This window comes from Dermacentor andersoni, chromosome 2 (genome assembly GCF_023375885.2).
Source record: "Dermacentor andersoni chromosome 2, qqDerAnde1_hic_scaffold, whole genome shotgun sequence".
Classification (NCBI taxonomy): Eukaryota; Metazoa; Arthropoda; class Arachnida; order Ixodida; family Ixodidae; genus Dermacentor; species Dermacentor andersoni.
In genome coordinates, this window is record NC_092815.1 from 213,191,202 (window position 1) to 213,211,963 (window position 20,762).

Sequence of the window (20,762 nt, forward strand, 5' to 3'; positions counted from 1 at the left end):
TGCAGGGCTACTGGAGGCGGCAACGTGGGCGGGTTGGACGGCCGCGTCCTCGAAATTCTTGCGAGGACAGGCGGTCTCCTTGTTCCCCCCCCCATTTCTTCGCTGATAGCGAGGTGCGTACATTGGGTTTAAATAGCGTTGTTTGTGTGATCTTCTGTGGCCTCAGAAATTTTCAACATTACATTGTAACACAATATTGCAAAATCCTTCCAGCCATTCTTTTTTTTCATTTTTTGTGCAAATGACAATATAGGTATGTGCTGTTATTACCTTTGTGTCCAGCATTCAGCTCTTATTCATGGAGCAGAAATGCAAGCCTACAAATGACATGATGTAATAGAGATTCCTTGTGCTTCTTATGGGTTACTGTAACCAGCAACTTTCTGTGGCATCTTTTGCTCTAACTATGCGACTGCTTTGTGTATCATTATTGTAGCTGTGCAGCTACACTGACATTTCGAAGTGACTGGTTAGGACAATCAAGCTGTGTGGGTCGGATAACAGTGAATGAGCAGTGTTTGCTTTTGTCTTGCATGAAGAGCCACCGGCTACCCTCCAGCAGCCACCCCCCAGCCTACCCCACGAGAGCCGCAGGCACCCCCCCCCCCCCCCCCCCCCCCCGTAGGCAGTCGAGGCAGCAGGACCTGGAGGGCGCCGTCCAGACGGCTACTGCGAAATACGTACGGCAGGGCCAGTCGGCGGAAGCCAGGGCTCAAGAGGAGACCCGTTTGTGCCGACAAATGCTGGAGAAAAACCAACGGGTATGTGTAAGGCTGCTGACGTATATCTTTCTGCGTATGAAATTGACGAGCATATGGCCTCTCCAAAAATTAATCAGTAAACAAGCATAATGTATGCATACAGTGCTGCGGTGATCATATCTTGTACACATTTGCGTGAAATAATATGTGTCGATATCTACGCAATTATGTGGCAAAAAGAAAGAAGTGGCGTTAAGTTCAGGGAAGCATGTATAACCATGTAAGACATCTTAATCGAATGGGACTGCACAAATTTGGTGGGCCAGAAAGATATATTCAGTGTTTCAATATACAGTGACAATAGCCTGCAAATGCGGATGAATGCAACACAGCAAGGCCTTGTTACTGAGCTTTTATAAATAAACTAATTACACATCTTCTTCGCTAACAGTACCACGACACCAATATGGAGGTCCTGCGGCAGCACCATGCAGTCCATATGGAGGGCCTGCGGCAACTGAGGGAGGAGATGGGGAGTATGCGCGACGTGCAGCAGCAGCGGCTCGAAGTGGAACGGCGCTCGCAGGAGACAAATCAGCGCCTGCTTCAGCTGCTGCTGGCTGCACTGGCTCTTGGTGGCGGCAAAGTCGCTCCCCCCTCTCAGGCCCCACATAAAAAAAGTAAGGTAGCATAGGCAAGGAATTTGACACCATCCTTTATTAGCTTAAAATTTGCTGTTGTAATATGAAGGCCGGATATTGCTAGTTCGCAAAAAATAATTGCTGAAGTGACCCTTTTCTGCAACCACAAGTAGCATAGACGTTCCAGCATGATATTTTGCTTGAAGTTGTACTTCAGCAATAAGAGCGTCCACACTATCACGCTCACCTGCACAAGTGCTAGCAAGCCTAATGGTGCGGGCATTGTGACTGTGGCTTTGCAGTTTTGAGGTGCCTAGTTGTTATGTCAATTTAAGCACGAAGCCCCACTGCAAATGTTCTACAATTTAATCCTGTCTCATCAAATGGTGACAGCTTCGGGCCTTAATGTAACGTCGAAAAGAACCTGTGAATATACACAGCAAAAAAGAAAAAGTTATGAAAATCCTTTGCCAATGCTCCTTCATTTCATGTGTAATGTGTATTTTTTGTTTGTTTGTTGCATATATATGTACATGTGTACATTTTTTTGTCGTGACATACAGGGCTTCATGTTTTCTTCTTTTCTTGTTCTTCATTGCCACGTTTTGCTGTCATTCACTGTTCTTTCATGGCTGATATTTTTATTGTTGTTATATGCAGGAATTAATGTCTTCATTTCTTGTTTTTCATTACCACGTTTTGTTGTCATTGAGTGTACTTTCATGATTGTGATAAATTGTATGTTTATCCCTTGTGTGCAACATTTATGCAGTTCCTCTTACTGAATATGAAAGTAAGGTGTCTGGCTTTTTCTTTTCAAGTATGGAACTCTACGACAGCATGTTCCTTTCACATGTACTTATGTACCTATACATTTCGCTGTGATAAATATTTTTCTGTTGGTGCGTAATTTAAACACCTGCACGTTCTTTCGGGTGCAGTTTAAGCTAGTTGCCATTTCTGTGTACTTCTGCTTCGTACAAGAGTTTTTTTAAACGATGCGTGCCGTTACCTGTGATATTTTATGACGCAGTTACCTGCGAATCTTTTAGATGCAAGAACAATGTGATGCAATATGTATTGCAACATATGTTGCATATGTCTCTACCACTGCAGTACTCATGATTTTCGCACTTCTTCAATGTAGAGACTGTCGCACGTGATGTGTACATAAAGGAGTGTTACTAAAAAAGTGTATGTTGAAAGCTGAAATAATACAAAAAGGTGCAGTTTTCTTCTAGTGCTTTTATTTACACATCGCTACTATATTTCTAGTGCTAGCTTGCACTGCACAAATATTACTGTATAACACTCCAGTTACTAAGTTCTGCTATTGACAAGTGAGGTCACCTTGTTGAAATCTATCAACTGCTCATGCGTGCACACACTTCACGGGAGCCCCAGTGTTTTACATGACGGATGACCAGTTGGACGGCATTTTCGTCACTAGAAAGGAACTTTGCGGTTGTGAGACAAAATGGTGCAGGAACTAGAAGGTGCGCGTGTAACAGCACGTTCAATGGAGCGGAAGGTGTGACATGCACTGTACATTTTAGCTTTTGTGAGCTTCTCTGCGCGAGTAGAAAGCGAGGAGAGAGTGCTTATGTCCATCAATGCGTAAGGGTACAAGAGAACTCTCACCGATACGAGCAAGAATAAAAATGACAACTGCAGGCTACATGCATGGCACGCAGGGCATCTAGGTGGCGACAGCAGCAGCTAGCAAATTGTGGCAGACACTTTCAAAATGCACTTATTTTTAGCTTGCTTTCCATCTTATATGTCACCACTAAGCATACTGTTTCACTTAGTATAAATACATGCTTTACATAACTCTTCAGTACAGAACTTTTACATTTCGCAACAAATCATGAATGATTTGCATGGGAAATGTGTCTGCAATTTTACAGCATGAAATGCACAATGCAATTATTTGGCATGTGTTACGTTACAACAGTGTGCATGCACCTAGCCATGCTGACGCTGTTGTTGACGTCGCAGCGGCCGCCGCACATTCCTCAGGTAACCTGTGCTGCGCACGGGTTGCGCCAAACTTGCGAATCACAGTGTCACGAACAGCCCGCCCTCTCAAATAATTCATTCTAGACCCCGTGTTTCGGGGCAGACCTTGCGGAATGGGGTCGCCATTACCGTCGAGCTCACTACTGCTGCTGCTGCTGTCATCATCGCTGTCATCGCCCGATTCTGTGTCGCCCTCAGAAAGGCGAAGGTTGTGCAACACAGCACATGTCGCGACAATGGTGGCTGCACATTCCGGCTCGTAGAGGAGGATGCGATATCGCTGAAGACAGCGGAAACGACTCTTTAAAACAGCCCAATGCACCTCTCCACTACGGAACGCATGGCACCATGTGCTGTGTTGTACTGCCCCTCGGCTTTATGCACTGGAGGATGACCGGGAACTGGGGTTAAGGAGCCACGGCTCTAATGGGTAGCCACTGTCACCTGCACGAAGATGAAAATAGTACTCTGAGTACTCCTCTGACGAGAGGTAAGTTGTTAACTGAGGAAAACTACAGCACCATTCACCAAAGGCAGAATTCAGAGGTTGTGAGTCCCAAGTAACAGCATTAGTTGAGCATGTCCATACCCGACACAAAGTGTTAACCAATTTACAAGTGCACTACTCGGTGCCTGCCACAAGCAGAAGAAATCAACACTTGTTGGTGCTATCAATGACAGTAGTAGTAGCAGTACTTATGTGTGTCCATTTCTTCTGCTTCTGGCAGGCACTGGCTGCAGTCAGCACTAATACGTGTTGCTTTCGTCGGCTCCTCGCAGGCGCATAATGTGCTTGTAACTGAACACTTCGAACAATGTCTTCATTTTATTTTACTCCTGACTTAATCATGTGCTTGTAATTTCGTTAAAAGTTTGGGCTGGAGCGAACACGGCGTTATGCGCTACTGAAGCGTGACTGCGCAAAAAAAAAATGCTTTTTCTCACCGAGGAGGTATTTCCCGGGATTCACGATGCGGCCCGCTTGGAACCGCCGGCGCAGCCATGTCCGCCAGACGAAAGCGTCGTAGTCCGATCCCGGTCGCAGAGGGTTCACGGCCACGATTTTCACGTCCGCCTCGGAGATCTTAAATGTAAACAGAGAGAGTGCTCGCTGACAAGAGCAACATAACTAAAAAAGGATCGACACCAGAAAACGTTAGGTTTACTTACGAACATGCAGTTCAGGGCGTAGTATTGCTTGCGGCACATGAATGCAGCCTTGCTCTCACCCTTGGGTGCGACAATGGCTATGAGGCTGCCATCTTCGGTAAATGGACCCACTTGTTGCGGGCCCCCGCGTTCACAACAGCCTCTACCACACGTCGCACGCACTCGCTGACCGTCGACTGCGACACACGAATCGTCTCCTCGCTCCTAACGGACGCTTGGAAGCTCCCGGTGGCAAAGAAGCGCAGCGCACACACCTTCCGCTTCACCGACAGTCCCGCCGCTCGCTCCGCTTCTAGTTCCCCTGACATTTAGTTCCTCGCACAACAACCGCACCGTTCCCTTCGAGAAGCGAAAATGCCGTCGAAAATGGTCATCCGGCATGTGAAACGCGTCGTCTGGCTCTCCGTGTTCACGTCAGCGACGGCGAAGAGCCACGGCCATAGCAATGAGAGGGGCAGCCATTTTTTATTCCTTCGGAAACGACCCTGCCTCTGGCCGTGCCAAAAATCCATGCCTTATGCTCCGCATAATCAGTGCGTCAACGTCAGTATGACGTTTCCGGTTTTCGCGGGTTCCTGACGTCGCGTGATTGACAGCAAAAAATTGGCGCGGCCCAGTCATTTTCGACCAATGGATGCGTGGTGATGGCGGAAAAAGGCATAAAGAAAGTAATAGAATTCCTACGATATCGCGCCCCTGGTTGCTGACTTTTTGCCGATTGTTCTACTTGTCTGTCTGTCAGGGTGCCTTCCAAATGGCTCGCTTTCTTGGGAAGGCGGTTAATTAAGTATAAATAGATTAAAGGATATCACAAATTGTGTTAAGTACCCTATTAAGGCTAATCTCATAAAGAACTTGGGGATCTTCATTGGTGAAGTTACTTAGTATGCATAATGCTGAATTTTGGCCATGTGTCGTCTATCGGCTGCACTATGAAACAGCGAGGCATTTTACAATTTGTTGCAGCGCGAGATGTGAACGTTGCGCCAAGCCGGTTGTGCCTATGCATTTGTGGCGAAATGAAAATTCATTGAGAATCTTAGTGTGCAGCTTGCATGAAGAAAATATTTCAGGGTGTTTGCTCTGTTCACTGTTAAAGCATGTGCCTGAAATTCAGTGTATTTTTTTTGGGGGGCAGCGTTATTTTGGATGGACAAATCATATATTTTCGTCTCATAATGGGGCTCTAATCTTAAGCAGTAGAAGAATGCAGATCCAATGCACTGCGGAACTCGGTGTGCGTGAAGATGTCATGAACCACCAAGGCAAAATTACATATCGGGAGAAGTATGGTGCAGATGCCAATGAAAAGTCGGTCTTTAACCCACCATGATAAAAATAAAGATTGCAGAGCGAGTAAACCTTTTGTAGAGCTTTAGAGCAATGATTACAGAAAACGTGATATGCTCAAACGTGTACAAGCTTGCTGCAATGCCAAAGTAGGATGAGCGACATGCAGCATATTTTGGCATTGAACATGTAAGTGTAACATGTAACTGCTACTTTTTATTGTAAGCCTCGCTGTCAGGCCTTTCCCTCCGGCATTCCCTTTACTGAAACGTGGCACTGTCTTTCCATTGGTGTCATGATGATCGTAAAGGCAGCAGTAAGGCTGGTTAATGCTTGCCCCTTTGATTCCTGTGAGTTTAGTCGTAAAGAATATGGCACGCGCATACACCTGTGCTGCAAAATTTAACGCTTGTGGTGTTTTTTTTTCAGAGCTAATTTGTGTTGGGACATTTCAAAGACGTGCGCCATTGTGGCCTAATAACTAGAGCATTGGTGAGGTTGAATACTGGGCGTATTGGTATAGCAGTCTTGAAGTTGAATTGCACAACAATTCGGCAGGACACAAAGAGAAATACACACAGCAGAACGCTCTGCTGTGTGTGTGTCTTTGTGCCGTCGAATTGTTGCGCAATCCAACTTCAAATAGAGCATTCGCCTTCTTAGGTGCAGGACTGAGGAAGTGTGAGCTATTCGACAACATGCCAGGGCCTTGCCACACAATTATGGAAGTCTGAAGGATTGCAAAGAAAGCTTTGCTTTCAAATCTACCTGCTCGCGTAATACAAGCACTGATGGAAAGAACCTTCATACAAAAATAATGGTGAAATGAATGGCCTTTGAAAAGTGTAACTTGTATATTGGCACTGTTGACACAATAGGCGCCACACCGGACTCAAAAATTGTACTAGACAGAGCAGTTTGTTTCCTATGTGAAGCTCAAGCTTCCATTATATGCTGTGCAGATAACCAAGCTCAGTTTGTTTTGACGTGGTACACAACATTCGCTGTAATCTGTTCTTGATTCTAAAGTGGCAAACACCACCTCTTTTTCAAGAACCTCATGGGAATATTTGGCGAGACCTTTTTACAGTCCCGCGTAATGGAAGTGTGGCCAGCCAGCTTTGCTTGGATGCTTTTATAGGTTTCTGTTCCTGATCATTGTATGCTATCAAGTGGCTAAAGTCTATGCAACCGGTGCAAGGCATTACGTGATTCTATAGTCGGATAAAACTTTAGGCAACCGCGGAATCTGCACTTCAAAGGCAGGCGAACACAAGCCTGCACCAATTATCACGCACTCTAGACTGACATCGTGCTGCCGGATGCACTATACCCGCTCGTTGGAGAGGGACTATTTCTTTAGACGTGGTGGCAATCGGCTGCTGCGCTTTGGTTATCTGGGCGGGGCCTCTCCTGCCTTCTGAAGTTGTATCCGACTGTAGAGGATGACGCTTTTCGTACAACACAAAAGGACAAAGTGTACAATTATTTTGCCTAGGAAACGAATACATCACAAGCGAGCTATGCGATGGCTTAAGCTTTGCAAGCTGTGTGAAAAATGAGTACTTGCAAATGTATGACATTTTTAAAGAATATGTGGCATCGAACATGCACATAATGGCACATTTGAATCGAGTCATTAGGTGATAGCAGTATTAAGCTCCTGCTGTGTTTCCTATCTTTTCGTTGTGAATTACGTACACTTTTCATCTTGTGGCTAATCAACACGCACTGTATTCGTGAACATAGAAAGAACAAACAGCACAATGACGTGTATGCTGCATTAGTCTATTTTTCATTTACATGGTCCAAGAGTGGTACAGGTTGTCTTTCATTTTTGCTCATTTTGAAGAGACACCAAGTGCGTGTTACAAGTGTCCTAATATGCACAGGACAATGTTTACTGCAATAATTTTATTCCTGCTGTTGAATAATAAACAAAATAATAAACTGAAAGGTCCTTTATAATGTGTCTACTGGGGGCTCGACTGGAGAGCAGTGAGGGCACCGATAATTCTGTTGCAGAGCAGCCCTCTGTACCTCTGCCACACTCTCAAAAGCACGTGCCTGGCGCTCACCTACTGCCACCAGGCGGTTTAGTGCTAATTGCAGTATTAGTACTAATTGCAGTATTGGTACTAAGCACCCTTAACTGTGGAAGCCTTTAGTGTAGTATGCATAATAAAGCAAGCAATATGTCGGGAAAACGTTGCTTTATTTTTCATAACTGGGGCTGTGTTTTTCAGAGCCAATTGTCATGTTGATTAGTGTGCGAGCAGCTGTGTCCCCGCACCTTCACGAGTCTCTACTGTTAGCACCACAAACCTGTTTTTTTTTTTCACTGCAAAAAAATGTCTCTCCCTACAATCCCGTCTTATGCGAGCTGATTGCATGCTATGCCTACAAACATCATATTTTTGTCCAATTACGCTATTTCCTACCATCTTCGGCTGCAGTTCTCTCACCTTGACATCCATTCTGTCACGCTTGTGTAATCACCTGTTATGAATTGGCAACAAGTGATTGAAGACGTGCATGACCTGCCCGCCGACTCCACGTTTTTGTTAATCTCAACTAGCATATCAGTTGCCACTGTTTACTACGCCACTGTCTTCCTGCCTTAATGCTATCTCCAATAATTTTTGTTACTTCGCTTTCTCCACAGTCCTCGATTTCTCAAGTTTCTTTGTTAACCTCCAGGTTTATGTCCCATATTGCATAACCGGTAGAATTCAGTGATTCTAAACTTTTTCAAAGATATTGTCAACGTGGCGATCACGATTCGGTAATGCCTTCCATGTGCTGTTCAACCCATGAAATTTTTGTATAAGTTTCCTGTTTTATATCAGTAGCTGTTATTGATATTTCACCTGCATAAACATAATCTTCTATAGACTCTGCCGGCTGAATGTCACTCATGAATTTCTGTTATCTCACCAAGTTAATGAAGGTTACCATTATCTTTTCCATATTATTCAACCTTCCAGTGCTCATTCTAGGTTCGCCTAAGTCTAATGGTTCGAATACTTCTAACCGTGCAGTGAATAGCACCTGAGTTATTTTGTCTCCTTGCCTGACCCCTTGATTGCTATTCTACTTTGCTGGTGGCGAATTAATATAGTTGCATAGTCTCGATATTTCCAAGAGTATTGTGCTTCTTATGCTCTATGATGTACAACGTCTATGACTGTATGTGTATCTAATTAATCCAAATGCCTTTTTGCTATAATGGAAGCCATGTAAAAAGTTTCTTGTGCTCTGCAGATTTTTCAATTACCTGATGGATGACATGAACGTGTTCCACTGTAGAAAGCTCAAACCTTGAGGCTGTGTCTGTCTGGGTTGGTTTGAATCAAGTGTTGTGCTTTCTTGGAAGTCACCTTGGTGAATGTTTCGTGCAATATTGAATTGCCCTAATAGTCTTTCAATGCATACATCTCAATCTTTCCTATGCAAGGTTTCTTCTCGCAGATGCCATGTTGCTTGAATTATTTACTGTTTCCTTACTCCTTCCAATGCTGTAATTTGATTATCCCTTATAATCTTTCTGTCCATCAGTTCTGCCAGTTTGGGGAGTTCTGTTTTATTTCTGAGGCTACACACTTTCATGTTCATTTATCAGATGCTTTGTTACTTAAGTTGTCTACTTGCTCTGGTGCCTTACATCCTCCTTAAATGTCGTGGTATTGTAATGTTACATTCATTAAATTGAGGTTACCATCTTCTCACTCTTTCCACTTTTCTGGTCTATGGGTGCGTAATTATTTGTGAAGAGCATGATATAATCTCTTCTCACGCCGACTGCATATACGTTGGTTTATTTTACCGTTGACTAATTTTGCTCCTCTCTTCAAAATTCATTGGCATTTGAGACCTATGATCACTGCCATTTACCCTACATAACACTTCCACATATTGTACTATGCTCACATAGGCGTATGTAATGAAAGTGATTTCATTTTTTTGTTTTCCTGCTGGTGCTTCTAAGGTTTATTTCATGTTATTGCACATCTAGAAGAAAGCATTCGTTATTCAGTCTATTCCTTGAAAATTCTACCAATCTCGCCTCTACAGAGTCACCAACTGCCTGTTCCACCTGCTTTCGATAGTAAGGACACTGATGTTCATTTGCAAGCACAAGCAATAGGCTTCCAATACTTGCCCTATACTCCAGGTTGGCCAAAGTGATGCGTTTCTGGATTCTGAACATTCTCTGCATTACACCTTCTGAAATTCCTGTAGCCCTAGTAAATATTACATGTGAATAAACCGATAAGTTAACAGCAAAGGAGCAAGGGAGGGTAACACAGGGCATCTTTCATAAATACCCACGAAGCTCTTAAGCTGCATGAAAGCCTTATGGTTTCAAAAGCCAAGCTCTTTGTGTGGTTGCAGAATCGTTTGCAATTAAAGGTTATAGATGCCTGTGCTGTGCAGCCCGCAGACCCTCCACTGCCTCTGCCAGCCTCTTTTGGTCTGTTGTGCCGGCAAGCATTTTGGCATCGTGCTTGTTTGCGGCACTGTGGTGTATAATGAGGAGAAAAATGAACAAGGAATTCAAACAACACACTGGCATGTTACACGCATGCTTGTCTAGCGCGCAAAAACAAAAATGGTAAGCTGCAATTCAATAAGTCATATCTAATTGCACAAAAATGCCAATGACACACCGGAAATCGACTGTTGCAGTGGGACTACTGGGAGGTCCAGCTGTCTGGTCGAGGGCTGCGACTCCTGCAGAACGATGGCTAAATAAAAGCATGCAAACAAACCCTTTTAAAATGTGACAATGCTAAACCGTACTGTGTGTTATGCAGTTTAGTACAAGCTCTACAGTTGTGCGCTAATGGAACTTTCTGCACTCCTTACATGGCGTTTGCAGTAGTCGAGTGGAAATGCAAGATTTTATGCAGTCTGTGGATTGCAATTTACCAATAGAGACTAAATAAATACAATTAAATTTCATACGCAGTACCGCACTCACCGGTTTGGGGTCTTTCAGCAACAGTGGAGGCCCCAAGCCACGGCACATTCACGGCCAATCCACAAAAGCACGCTCCCTCCGAGCTGTGGTAGCTTTCCACCACCTGTGCCACTGAAATTGAGGGCAAGATGTCTTTAAGAAGGAGGTAGGCAGAAAATTTCCAAATGAAAAAGCTACTCGCGAATATAACTGGTCAATCGTTTTCAGAAACGTATTTAACATGATTAAATACTACCAAAAGCCACTGTGACACCACGGCCACGCAGCTCTAAGTTGGTCAACATTTAATGAATTAACGAATAAGACGAGATTTCATTGTGAGCATAACGCAGACCGACAACAGCAGCGTCTTTTTTCTTAAATAACTAATACCAGTGCAACTTACGCGGCAGCTTCCGACACGACTGCGTCCCGCTTGACTTGTGCGATAAGCTCGGACCAATATCGCGGCCAATTTGTCGCACTCTTCTTCGCGGGGCCACGTTCGTTGAAAAGCTCCGCCAGCTCGGCCCACAATTTGTCACGTTCATGGCCCGTGAAGCACCCGCACAATTCGCTGCTCGGCCTGGCTAGGTTGGGATGCCTCTCCAAGAAGGCTAATGATTCTTTTTGGAGAGCAGACGCATGACGGCCCCACCTAGCCTTTTTTGCTGCAGGTGGTCCGAGTTCGCTTTCCGCCATGCTTCTGGCTATGGCATATGCCTACTGGGGGGAGTGGCACGCCTTCGAAGCTCGGGAAAATGCGATGACTTTTAAATTTTCGCGGGCCCACGTGATGTAAAAGCACGAACACTCATTGGTTCTCAATGCCTTTTTTTTGAACTGCTGGACATTCAGTTCGTTACTGCGAAAGTGATTTAATCCGTGTACTATTATTATGTTAAATATCAGTATAAATATACTTATCTACAGTTTGTCGATGTTTGCTTCACTGTTTTGGTTGTGAGATCCATCGTCGGCGCCACCTCCTTGTCGCATCGTAGCTAATAGGCTGTCTTGCAGGGTTCGCACAGCCCCTTGAAACCCTTGAATATCCTTGATATTTACAGTATAAGTTCAAGGGCCCTTGAAACTACTTGAATACCCGTGAGCTCCTTGTAATCCTTGAAAATCCCGTGGGATTTGTTCAGATAGAGAAAATTAACGACGTACCTCTGCAAGTCACGCTGATTTTAAAGGCCCTTTCGCTTACGAATACCCATGTAAACAAGCTGTGTTGACTAAAGGGCAACATCAAGAAGTTTCGGTTTTAAATCCCGCAGCCCCTACGTCGTCTGGCAACTAATATGCATCGGAAATCGAATCCAATCCAATGCGAGGCATATCGCTCGGTCGGTTATAGTGCCTAGAATATACTGTAGTGCACCGTCCACCGAGCGTCTGCAACGCGCGACGTTGGCACGGGCAGTGATGCCTGCCGCCGCGGGCCACCAGACGGCGATGCCTGTCGGCACCATGTAGTGTTCCTGTATATGCTCCCGCAGGGAGCAGAGTTGCGCATACCTTTTCCGGCGCCGCTCGCACCGCTATTGGCCGAGCGCGAAAAATGACGTCAAATGATCCGCGCCGCTGCGAAGCCAACTTTACCGGCGCATCGCCGACTCATGCGAACTCGTCGTTTCCGTCAGTACCATCGCCATTGCAATCAGTGGACCGTCGATCGTGCGTTCAGAGGAGCAGCTAGAAGCTCTTGCATCTTGAATCTTTCTTTATTTGCAGATTTGCTGCTACTAAATAGTAAGCACTACTAAATAGTAAGTACTACTAAATAGTAATAGTAAATAAAAGTAAGCTTTGCTTAAAATGTGCACATGTCAACATTTGAAATGCGCTTAAATCTGTGTCTGCACCGCATGTATCGAAAACGTGCAGCTGTTGTGAACGATGGTTAGTGATAAATGGCGCTCTGTTAACGGTCACTGACATAACTGCAGGCACGATAGCTCTCTTGGCGACGGTCATTAATTGGCTGGTTTCGGCAGCCAAAATGCGCTAAGTGTCCACCTTACGTGTGTGAAGTTTTAAACACTCTTTAAAACATTTCTTGCTTTCTGGCCATGATAAGACAACTTCATAAGCATGCTGAAAATCATTGCACCGCTGTTTTTGGCAACGTACTGCGCGTTTGCGAGCGAACTTTGGAGCTGTTCGAGCCACGGGAGTATATTGGGGAATCGAAGGCGGTCCCACCCCATATTTGTACGTCCGTGTGTGTGTTACACGGACAAAGGTACATACAAAGTTTCGGTTGTTTGGAAGCCCACCCCCTCCGGCTGCACGAATGACTCGTTCGAGCGTAGCCTGTATTAACAAGTGCCCTTTGCTAAGCGCCTGCGAACAATTGGCGCTTGTAGCTCGCGACCACCAGAGAAAAAGGGCGGAACACCGCGCGGCATTTGGCTCCTGCGCGCGCGAGGAGTGGCTTCGCTGCAGAGCTGGATCACGGCGGCGGAATTATGCGCAACTCTGCTCCCTGCGGGAGCATATACAGGAACACTAGCACCATGCTAAACCGTGGGGAGTTCGACTGGCGTTCGTTTGCGATGCGTTGATTGCAATGCGTAGTTCAGTTCGCGCCTTGCTGCTGCTTTCGTTGCAGTCATTTCTTCTTGTGAGTGGGTGTTTTGCGTCTATGTGTGCGCTCGTCTGTCAAAAGAAACTTTAGACAGGTCGCGAAACTGCGATTTCCCAGACAGAGACGTGGAAAGAAACGGCTCCTCTCATTACCCAGCGCGTCCACAGACCCCGAATGTATCGCGGATTGAGACAAGAACATAACAGAGGCAGATCGCCGGGCAAATGGGGAGGCTCGCGTCGTGTCTCGCCTGAAGTCCGCCCAAGCCTCAGCATGGTTCGGCACAGTCTCGTAGTGCAGCGCACCAAGCGGCCGGCGGCGGCAGGCGTCACTCTCGGTGCTACCGCGACACCCGCGCTCGGCGCACTAGTGAGTGCTCTTTTAGGCGCTATAGTTGGACCGTCTGTCGGCCTCGTGCGCGCCATTTCAGTGAAGTTCGCGTTTGTTTGTGTGTTTGCTTTGACAAGATGCCAGGCGGAAAGTGCAAGTTTCAGTCTGCGTGGCTGCAACATACGGGCTATCGTCACTGGGTAAGACCGGAACCAAGCGATCCTTATCGAGCAAAGTGCGCAATATGTCAGAAGACGGTCGACATTGCAACGATGGGGGAATCTGCCTTGAAGAGCCACCAGAAAGGCGCGAAGCACCGATCCGAAACTGCAGCAGGTGAGGGCTGCTCATCCGTCGCAAGTTTCGTGCAAGCTGGAAATCTGACGTCCGCGGCTCCTTGTAAGCGTGAAACCACGGCAACTTCCTCTCGGGCTGCGACACTTGACGAAGACTGCAGAAAGCATGATTCCGTGATCGAAGCCGAGATTTTGTGGACGATGAAAGTTGTGTCGTCACACTACTCCTACAGCTCCAGTGGATCCATTTCTCAGCTATTCCAAAAGATGTTTCCGGATAGCGAGGTCGCGAGAAGCTTCACTTGCTTCGAGAAAAAATGCGCGTACGTCGCGTGCCACGGTCTACGCCTATTTTTCACTTCGCAGGTACAACAAATGATGGAGAAGTCTGACAATTTTTTTGTGCTTTTTGACGAAACCTTGAATGAATACCTGCAAAGAAAACAACTTGATGTTCACGTCAGATTGTGGAACAACTGTGAGGTGACAACCAGATACCTGACTTCGACATTCATGGGTCACAGCACAGCGGACGACCTTATGCAGAAATTGACGGAAACACTCGCGTCTTTTCCCCTGAGCAGGATTGTGCAGCTCTCGATGGACGGCCCGAATGTCAACTGGAGTCTTTTCAACAAGTTGCAGCAGCACATGAAGAATGACTTTCAAGTTCAGTGCTTGGATATTGGTTCATGTGGCTTGCACACAGTGCATAATGCTTACAAAGCAGGAATGCATGCGACGAGCTGGCCAGTCGACACCTTTCTGTCGAGCTTATTCTCACTCTTCCATGATGCACCGGCCCGCCGTGAAGATTTTGTTGAAGAAACAAGGAGCAAGCTGTTTCCACTTCCTTTCGTACCCCACCGTTGGGTCGAGAGCGTGCCAGTACTCGAGAGAGCCCTGGCTATGTGGGAGCATTTGAGGCACTACACCGAAGCAGTGAGCGACCATAGGCTACCCTTGCCGAAATGTAGAGCGTATGAGAACGTCAGTGATTTTCTAAAGAACCAGCTTGCACTTGCGAAACTGAACTTTTCCCTAAACGTTGCAATGGTTGTGCAGCCTTTCTTGACTGTTTTTCAGAGTGATTCTCCAAGGACATCTTTTTTTAGCGAAAGAGCTTGAAACTGTCTTGAGGAGCCTCCTTGCAAGGTTCATGAAGCGCTCGGTGTTGACAGAAGCCACAAGCATCACGAAACTGCTGCGAATTGATGTTCATGATACTGCCAATTACACGTCACTTGAGAAGGTGGACGTTGGACGAGTGGCTGAGAAGATCTTAAAGAGCGGAAAAGCGAGTACCAAGTGTGTCTTTGAATTTAGGGGTGAGTGTCGGAAGTTCATTGTGAACATGATCCTGAAAATCATGGAGAGAAGTCCTATTAGGTACCCTCTGGTTCGAGGGTTGTCACGTTTCGACCCCAGAGAGATGTCAAAGACAGAAATGTGCCTTGGGAAGCTGAAAGTTGTTCTTAACTGTTTAATTGACAGCAAGCTTCTTTCTGAGCACAAGAGGGATATTGTGTGTGCACAGTACATTCAGTTCTGCCAAGAAAAACGGCATGAACTGCAAAACTATGGAAGAGACCAGGAACGCCTTGACGTTCTCTTCGTGCGCCTTTTGAAGCATGACCCAGCGTTCTCGATGTTGTGGGAAGTACTGAAGGTCTTTCTCTTGCTTAGCCATGGGCAGGCGTCAGTAGAAAGAGGTTTCAGTGTAAACAAGCAGATCGCGGTCGAAAATATGGCAGAGCTCTCGTATATCTCACAACGAGTCATCTGCGAGGCCGTGAAAACCCACGGTGGGCTGCTTAACGTTCCGCTGTCGAAAGAATTGAAGTCATCAGTGCGCCAAGCCAGGCATAGGTATGCGTTATACATGGACGAACAGAAGAAGCAAGCTGTAGCACAGCAGGTAACCTTGAAGAGAAAAGAACTCGAGCTAGAGCTACAGAGCATGCAAGAGAAGAAGACAAAGCTCCAAAAAACTCTTAAGTGCTTGCAGGAGTCAGCGGATCGCTTTTCGGAAGACGCCGATGCAAAAAATGACCTGACTTGTCTTGTCAAGGCCAACAGTTTCCGTCGAACAGCCAAAGAAAAAGAAGCGGAGATAACAGCTCTTGAAAGAGAAATTAATGCGAAAATAGGGCTCCTTTCTTAAGTCATGTGAGGAAATAAAATTATGCTAACACTCCTTGAATTCTGCCTTTTTGCATCCTTGAAATCCTTGAAATGTCCTTGAATTTTCAGCGAAATATTGTGTACGAACCCTGTGTCTTGCTTTTGCACACACTATGTAATATTCGTAACGCTCGCGGTCACGCAGAGTGGAGGAACTCGGCACACTTATACAAGCAGCATTACGCCGTGAACAGTACGTGCGTGTTGCGATTTGTAAAATCGCCGAAGCTATTGGCAGTCTTACGGGGTGAACGGAAGGATTGCTCACGGAGGAACAGAACATTCCAAGAAAGCGTGGCCATCGTCGAGGCTGATCACTACGTCGCGCACTGCAAGCTCGTTGTACGACTTTGTTTACATTGGGCCTCTTCGATGCTTCGCCGCCATTCTCGCCCGGTGAATGGATGTGATGAGGCCACCACAGCGTTCGCTCGTAGTATAATGCGAAGCGTACTAAATTACAAATTACTGTAATGTGCATTCGGTGTACATCTTGCAAGCTTTAAAATGCTTTTAAACCACGTTAAGACAACTAATATTGTACCAAATGCATTTGTTTTATAACTTGCTTGTGCTTGTAATGCACTCGGTGAAAGGACAAACAAGTGAAAGAAGGCACGACCATGCACCGACGGTATGATCACGTGAGCCCCAATTTGTCGACCGCCCCGAAGGCAACGCCCAAGGAATGATAGCCACCCAGAGTGAATCTGGATAAACCAATGAAACTGGAGGCTTGCCCAAATATAAACTGTGTCTCGGTACCATTTGTGCTTTCATCTTGGGGTGTCGCCAGAGCTCGTGAAGATCCCGAGTATCGCCAAACTCGGCGCATCCTGCATAGCACTCCTGATCTCTCTTTGCGCCTAGGCGCCCAGACGCATCGCTCACTCACATTTGCAACTTGATGGGTGTCTCTCGGCGTGCCTTCTCGTTGCGCAGGCAGTTTGAGCTGTTCCAAGAATGCCGACGCGTTGCACGGCCGTTAGGTGCTCGAACATGTAGTCGAATACGAGCAATGGCGCTGCAGTAGACAACTCTGCGCAGAGGGATTCAGAACACATCTTTCTTGTCCCAGATTTCTGAGTGCAAGCGTTCACCGGGCCCCAGCAGCCATGGAAGACGCTTACCAGCCAACGCGCACAAAACATGCAAACGGCACTTGACGCAGCTGTAACAGCTTCATTTCGCGAGCACAGTCACTTAGCCGTGCATCACCTGCTTGCCAAGCGCCTTCTCCGGCTGAATATAAGTATTCCAAGCCGCGATGGAGCACGAAAAGCAGAGCTAAGATGTATTCAGTGGCAACATTCTCGAGCGCTCATTAATGGTGCTGCTGCATTATCTTCGAGGCATTTCGTGCGTATCTACATCGGACGCGTGAAAGTACATGAACGAGGGCCTTTCTGACACAGCGCCACAAACGCCGTCAGCAGCACAGTTTCATACAATAATTACTAGAGGGAACTCTGGCTCAAGTGTCTACGGCAACTGCAATGGGAGCGGTTATGGCAATGACGGCATGGGAAGTTCATAGATTTGCCTAGACTTCGTCCTTCTGGCTTCAAAGCGCTTCGTGACTTTGTAAACTCGTCATTTTCAAGAATGTACTACGTAATAAATAATTAAACAAACAATAATAAAATTGTCCGGCGGCAGGTTTCGAACACAGGACCCGAAGCACGGACGCCCGATATTGAAGTCATTAAGCCATGGTCGCATGCATCGACAAGCGACATATAACGTCCTGAAGCATCTATCGCGGGCAAGCCAGTGCCTTGAGGCGATTGCCGCGTTTCGATTTTGCAACCTCGACACGCTGAGCCGTTGCAATTAGTAGCGATTGTGCGTGTTCACACTGTCTTCTGCACTTAGAATAGTATATATTGCTCTGAAATATACGACAATGCAGGCATACAAAGCGTAATAAACGAATACGCAAGAACTTCTGAATCCAGAAGCACGAAGATCAGACAAATCCAAGTACTTCCCATCATGTGCATATTGGCTCAATGATTGCAGCGCCAGAGGTCCGTCCACTATATTGCAGGAAATGTCGGTGAAGAAAAGTAGGTAGATGGCAACGTGAAACTAGCTAGAAGTAGCTAAGAAATCCAGCAAGAAACTAAAAGCAGCAAATTCTTTGCAAGCACTTTTTAACGTATTCTGGGTATATAACGCATTTATTGGGAGCTGCATAATCTTGAAAGATTAAGCACAGCTATCGAGGCATGTTTTGTAGCAGGCAGCTACGCTGAACGCGTTTGAACTAATAATAAATGCTCCTGTATTGATTCCAATAATTTAGGGCACGCGTAGTTTTCGCACAGGGTCAAGGCTTCGCGCTCACAAAAGATGAGCTGCGAACGCATCGCTGCTCTGTAAACGTGTAAAAAATATGTGTGTGTGACAAGTTTATTGAATACCCGGCAAACTGATGGCCTGGGTGTAGGCTGCGCCGGGGGCAACAGAGAGACCCTGACTTTCGGTAACACTCAGGGCTTGATGGATGGCCCAAAGTTGGTACTGGAGATCTGAGCTAGTCAGTGCGGCTTTTCACGGCGGCCCAAGATCATCCAGGGGGACTGAATTCCTACTCTGAACTATTTCGCAATCCCAGAGTATATGCTCTAGGGTGGCTCGACTATCATCACACAATTTACATTTGGCAGGGTATAATTCCGGAAACATGCGGTTATGATCTTATGTTGTGAAGGCACCTGATACCTGTCCGATTTCGGGCGAGGAGGTGGATATATACACCTAGACTTTCTATAGAATTGGGAAATGTCACTGAATGAGAAAAGTCTGTCCCCATCCTTCCGTCCCATCTCCTCCTCGGTCAGAGCCCCTCCCCCATAATCAAGCGAGGTTAATGAGTCCTCGTGCGACACGATGGGTAGACTCGTTAAGGTTGGGGACGGCAATGGATTCCAACTCTATGGGTTGGTATCCAGATGCTTTCCTTCTTGTAAAATTCCTCAGATGATATGAGTTTGGCCTTACTGTGTCCAATTCTCGCAGCTCGAACTCATGAACTACGTACACTTTATTGGTGTAACCAAAGGCCTATGAAATCAATAGAGAAATTATTAGCAAAATGTACAACCGTAAAAAAATTACAGAAACGAAAAATTGCCTCGTAGACACTCAAGATATTTTAAACCAAATATAGGATTTTGGGCGCCTATTCTATAGCCCTGCGCAAACCATCTCTATCTTGTAATTTGTCGCCATACTTAAAAGCCACATCTAATTACCATGAAGTGGCAATGGAGGGTGGCCAGTGGTCTGATTAATTCAAAAGGTACAAAAATTACACTTCTAAAAGACACCTTAAACAAAAGGCTGACATTAGTAAACTAATTCAAGTTAAGACTGATGAACACAAAATTATCACAAACATTTGAAAGCTTTTTGGATGTTTATTTTATTCACGAAAACTTTTCGACGAAACTATACGCATGCAGACATTTCAAAGCCATGAACGCGCGGTAAAAAGATTTACAAGAGTACGATCGTTAAGAACACTGATTTAAACAAAACTAACAAACTTACTGAAGAAAACATGAAAAATACATATTTCACTGCGTCACATCTTAATCAAAATACAATATAATAGAAAAACAAAGCAGAGTGCAGCTTTCCGCAACAGGAAAAGAAGACGGTGATGTAGACGAAGGCCGCGCAGTTCGTACGGAGTGGAAAACTTTTCCGTGCACATAAATTGCAACATGCCATCACATGTTTGAACATATCTCAACGAAATTGCACATTTGTAATGAATGAAACGGTCTAGAAAAGCATTTATTACAAATAACGTACAATATATTTTAGCGTACTTCTAAGCGTACAATCAACCACATTGGCGAACAAAAAAGCACTATATTACATACACTAACCAACTATATATGGCAAGGCCGAACGATAAAGAGCTGTTTGTGAACTTGAGAAGAGTAAAACAATTATACCGGATGAGTAAACATATACAGCACAGTAAAGAGAGTAGTTAGAATATGCACTATAAGTTTAAACAAAAATAGGAAGGGATCGGCCTCAAAATTCCTAATTATACATCCTCACTGGCAGTACAAGTATACAGGAAGATATTCTAGTACATAAAGCCGCTCAGTCCTGCGGTTTCTTGGATAATATGTGCAGCTTGCACAGCATCATCCTCTGCCGTTCAATACGGTAGCATCGTGCCAATTTTGCTACCACTTGATTTGGCAAGCTATGTTCATCGCGTTATCTTGTTGTGCCTCCGAATCCCGTGCCGCAAACATAGTAGCGCATTTACTGTGAATTTTCAACCTACTATGACGCTTGCTCTTCACAATGCACATGTCGCTAAAGCATCTCACTGCTCCAGCGTTCGAGAAACGTAACGAGAGCACTGTCATGACCAGCGTTGCCAGCTCGGCAAAGGAGTTTTCATCCTGCGCGTCCCTATTGGAACCGATTTCTGTCCAGAAACCATGGATTGTATTTGTAGAACACCATTTCACGTGCCCCAAATTGCTCCACTGCGTTTCGCAAGCGGACATGGCTTCCGCGGATAAACTGTGA

The 20,762-nt window shown here is 45.6% G+C and overlaps 1 long non-coding RNA gene and 1 pseudogene across 1 annotated transcript in view; one reads left to right on the forward strand and one right to left on the reverse strand.

Moving 5' to 3' along the window:
- The window catches only part of LOC140216010 (uncharacterized), a 302,742-nt gene that overhangs the window by 35,336 nt on the left and 246,644 nt on the right, over positions 1-20,762 (reverse strand). The window lies entirely within an intron of this gene.
- LOC140216194 (uncharacterized) lies at positions 1,168-16,280 on the forward strand (annotated as a pseudogene).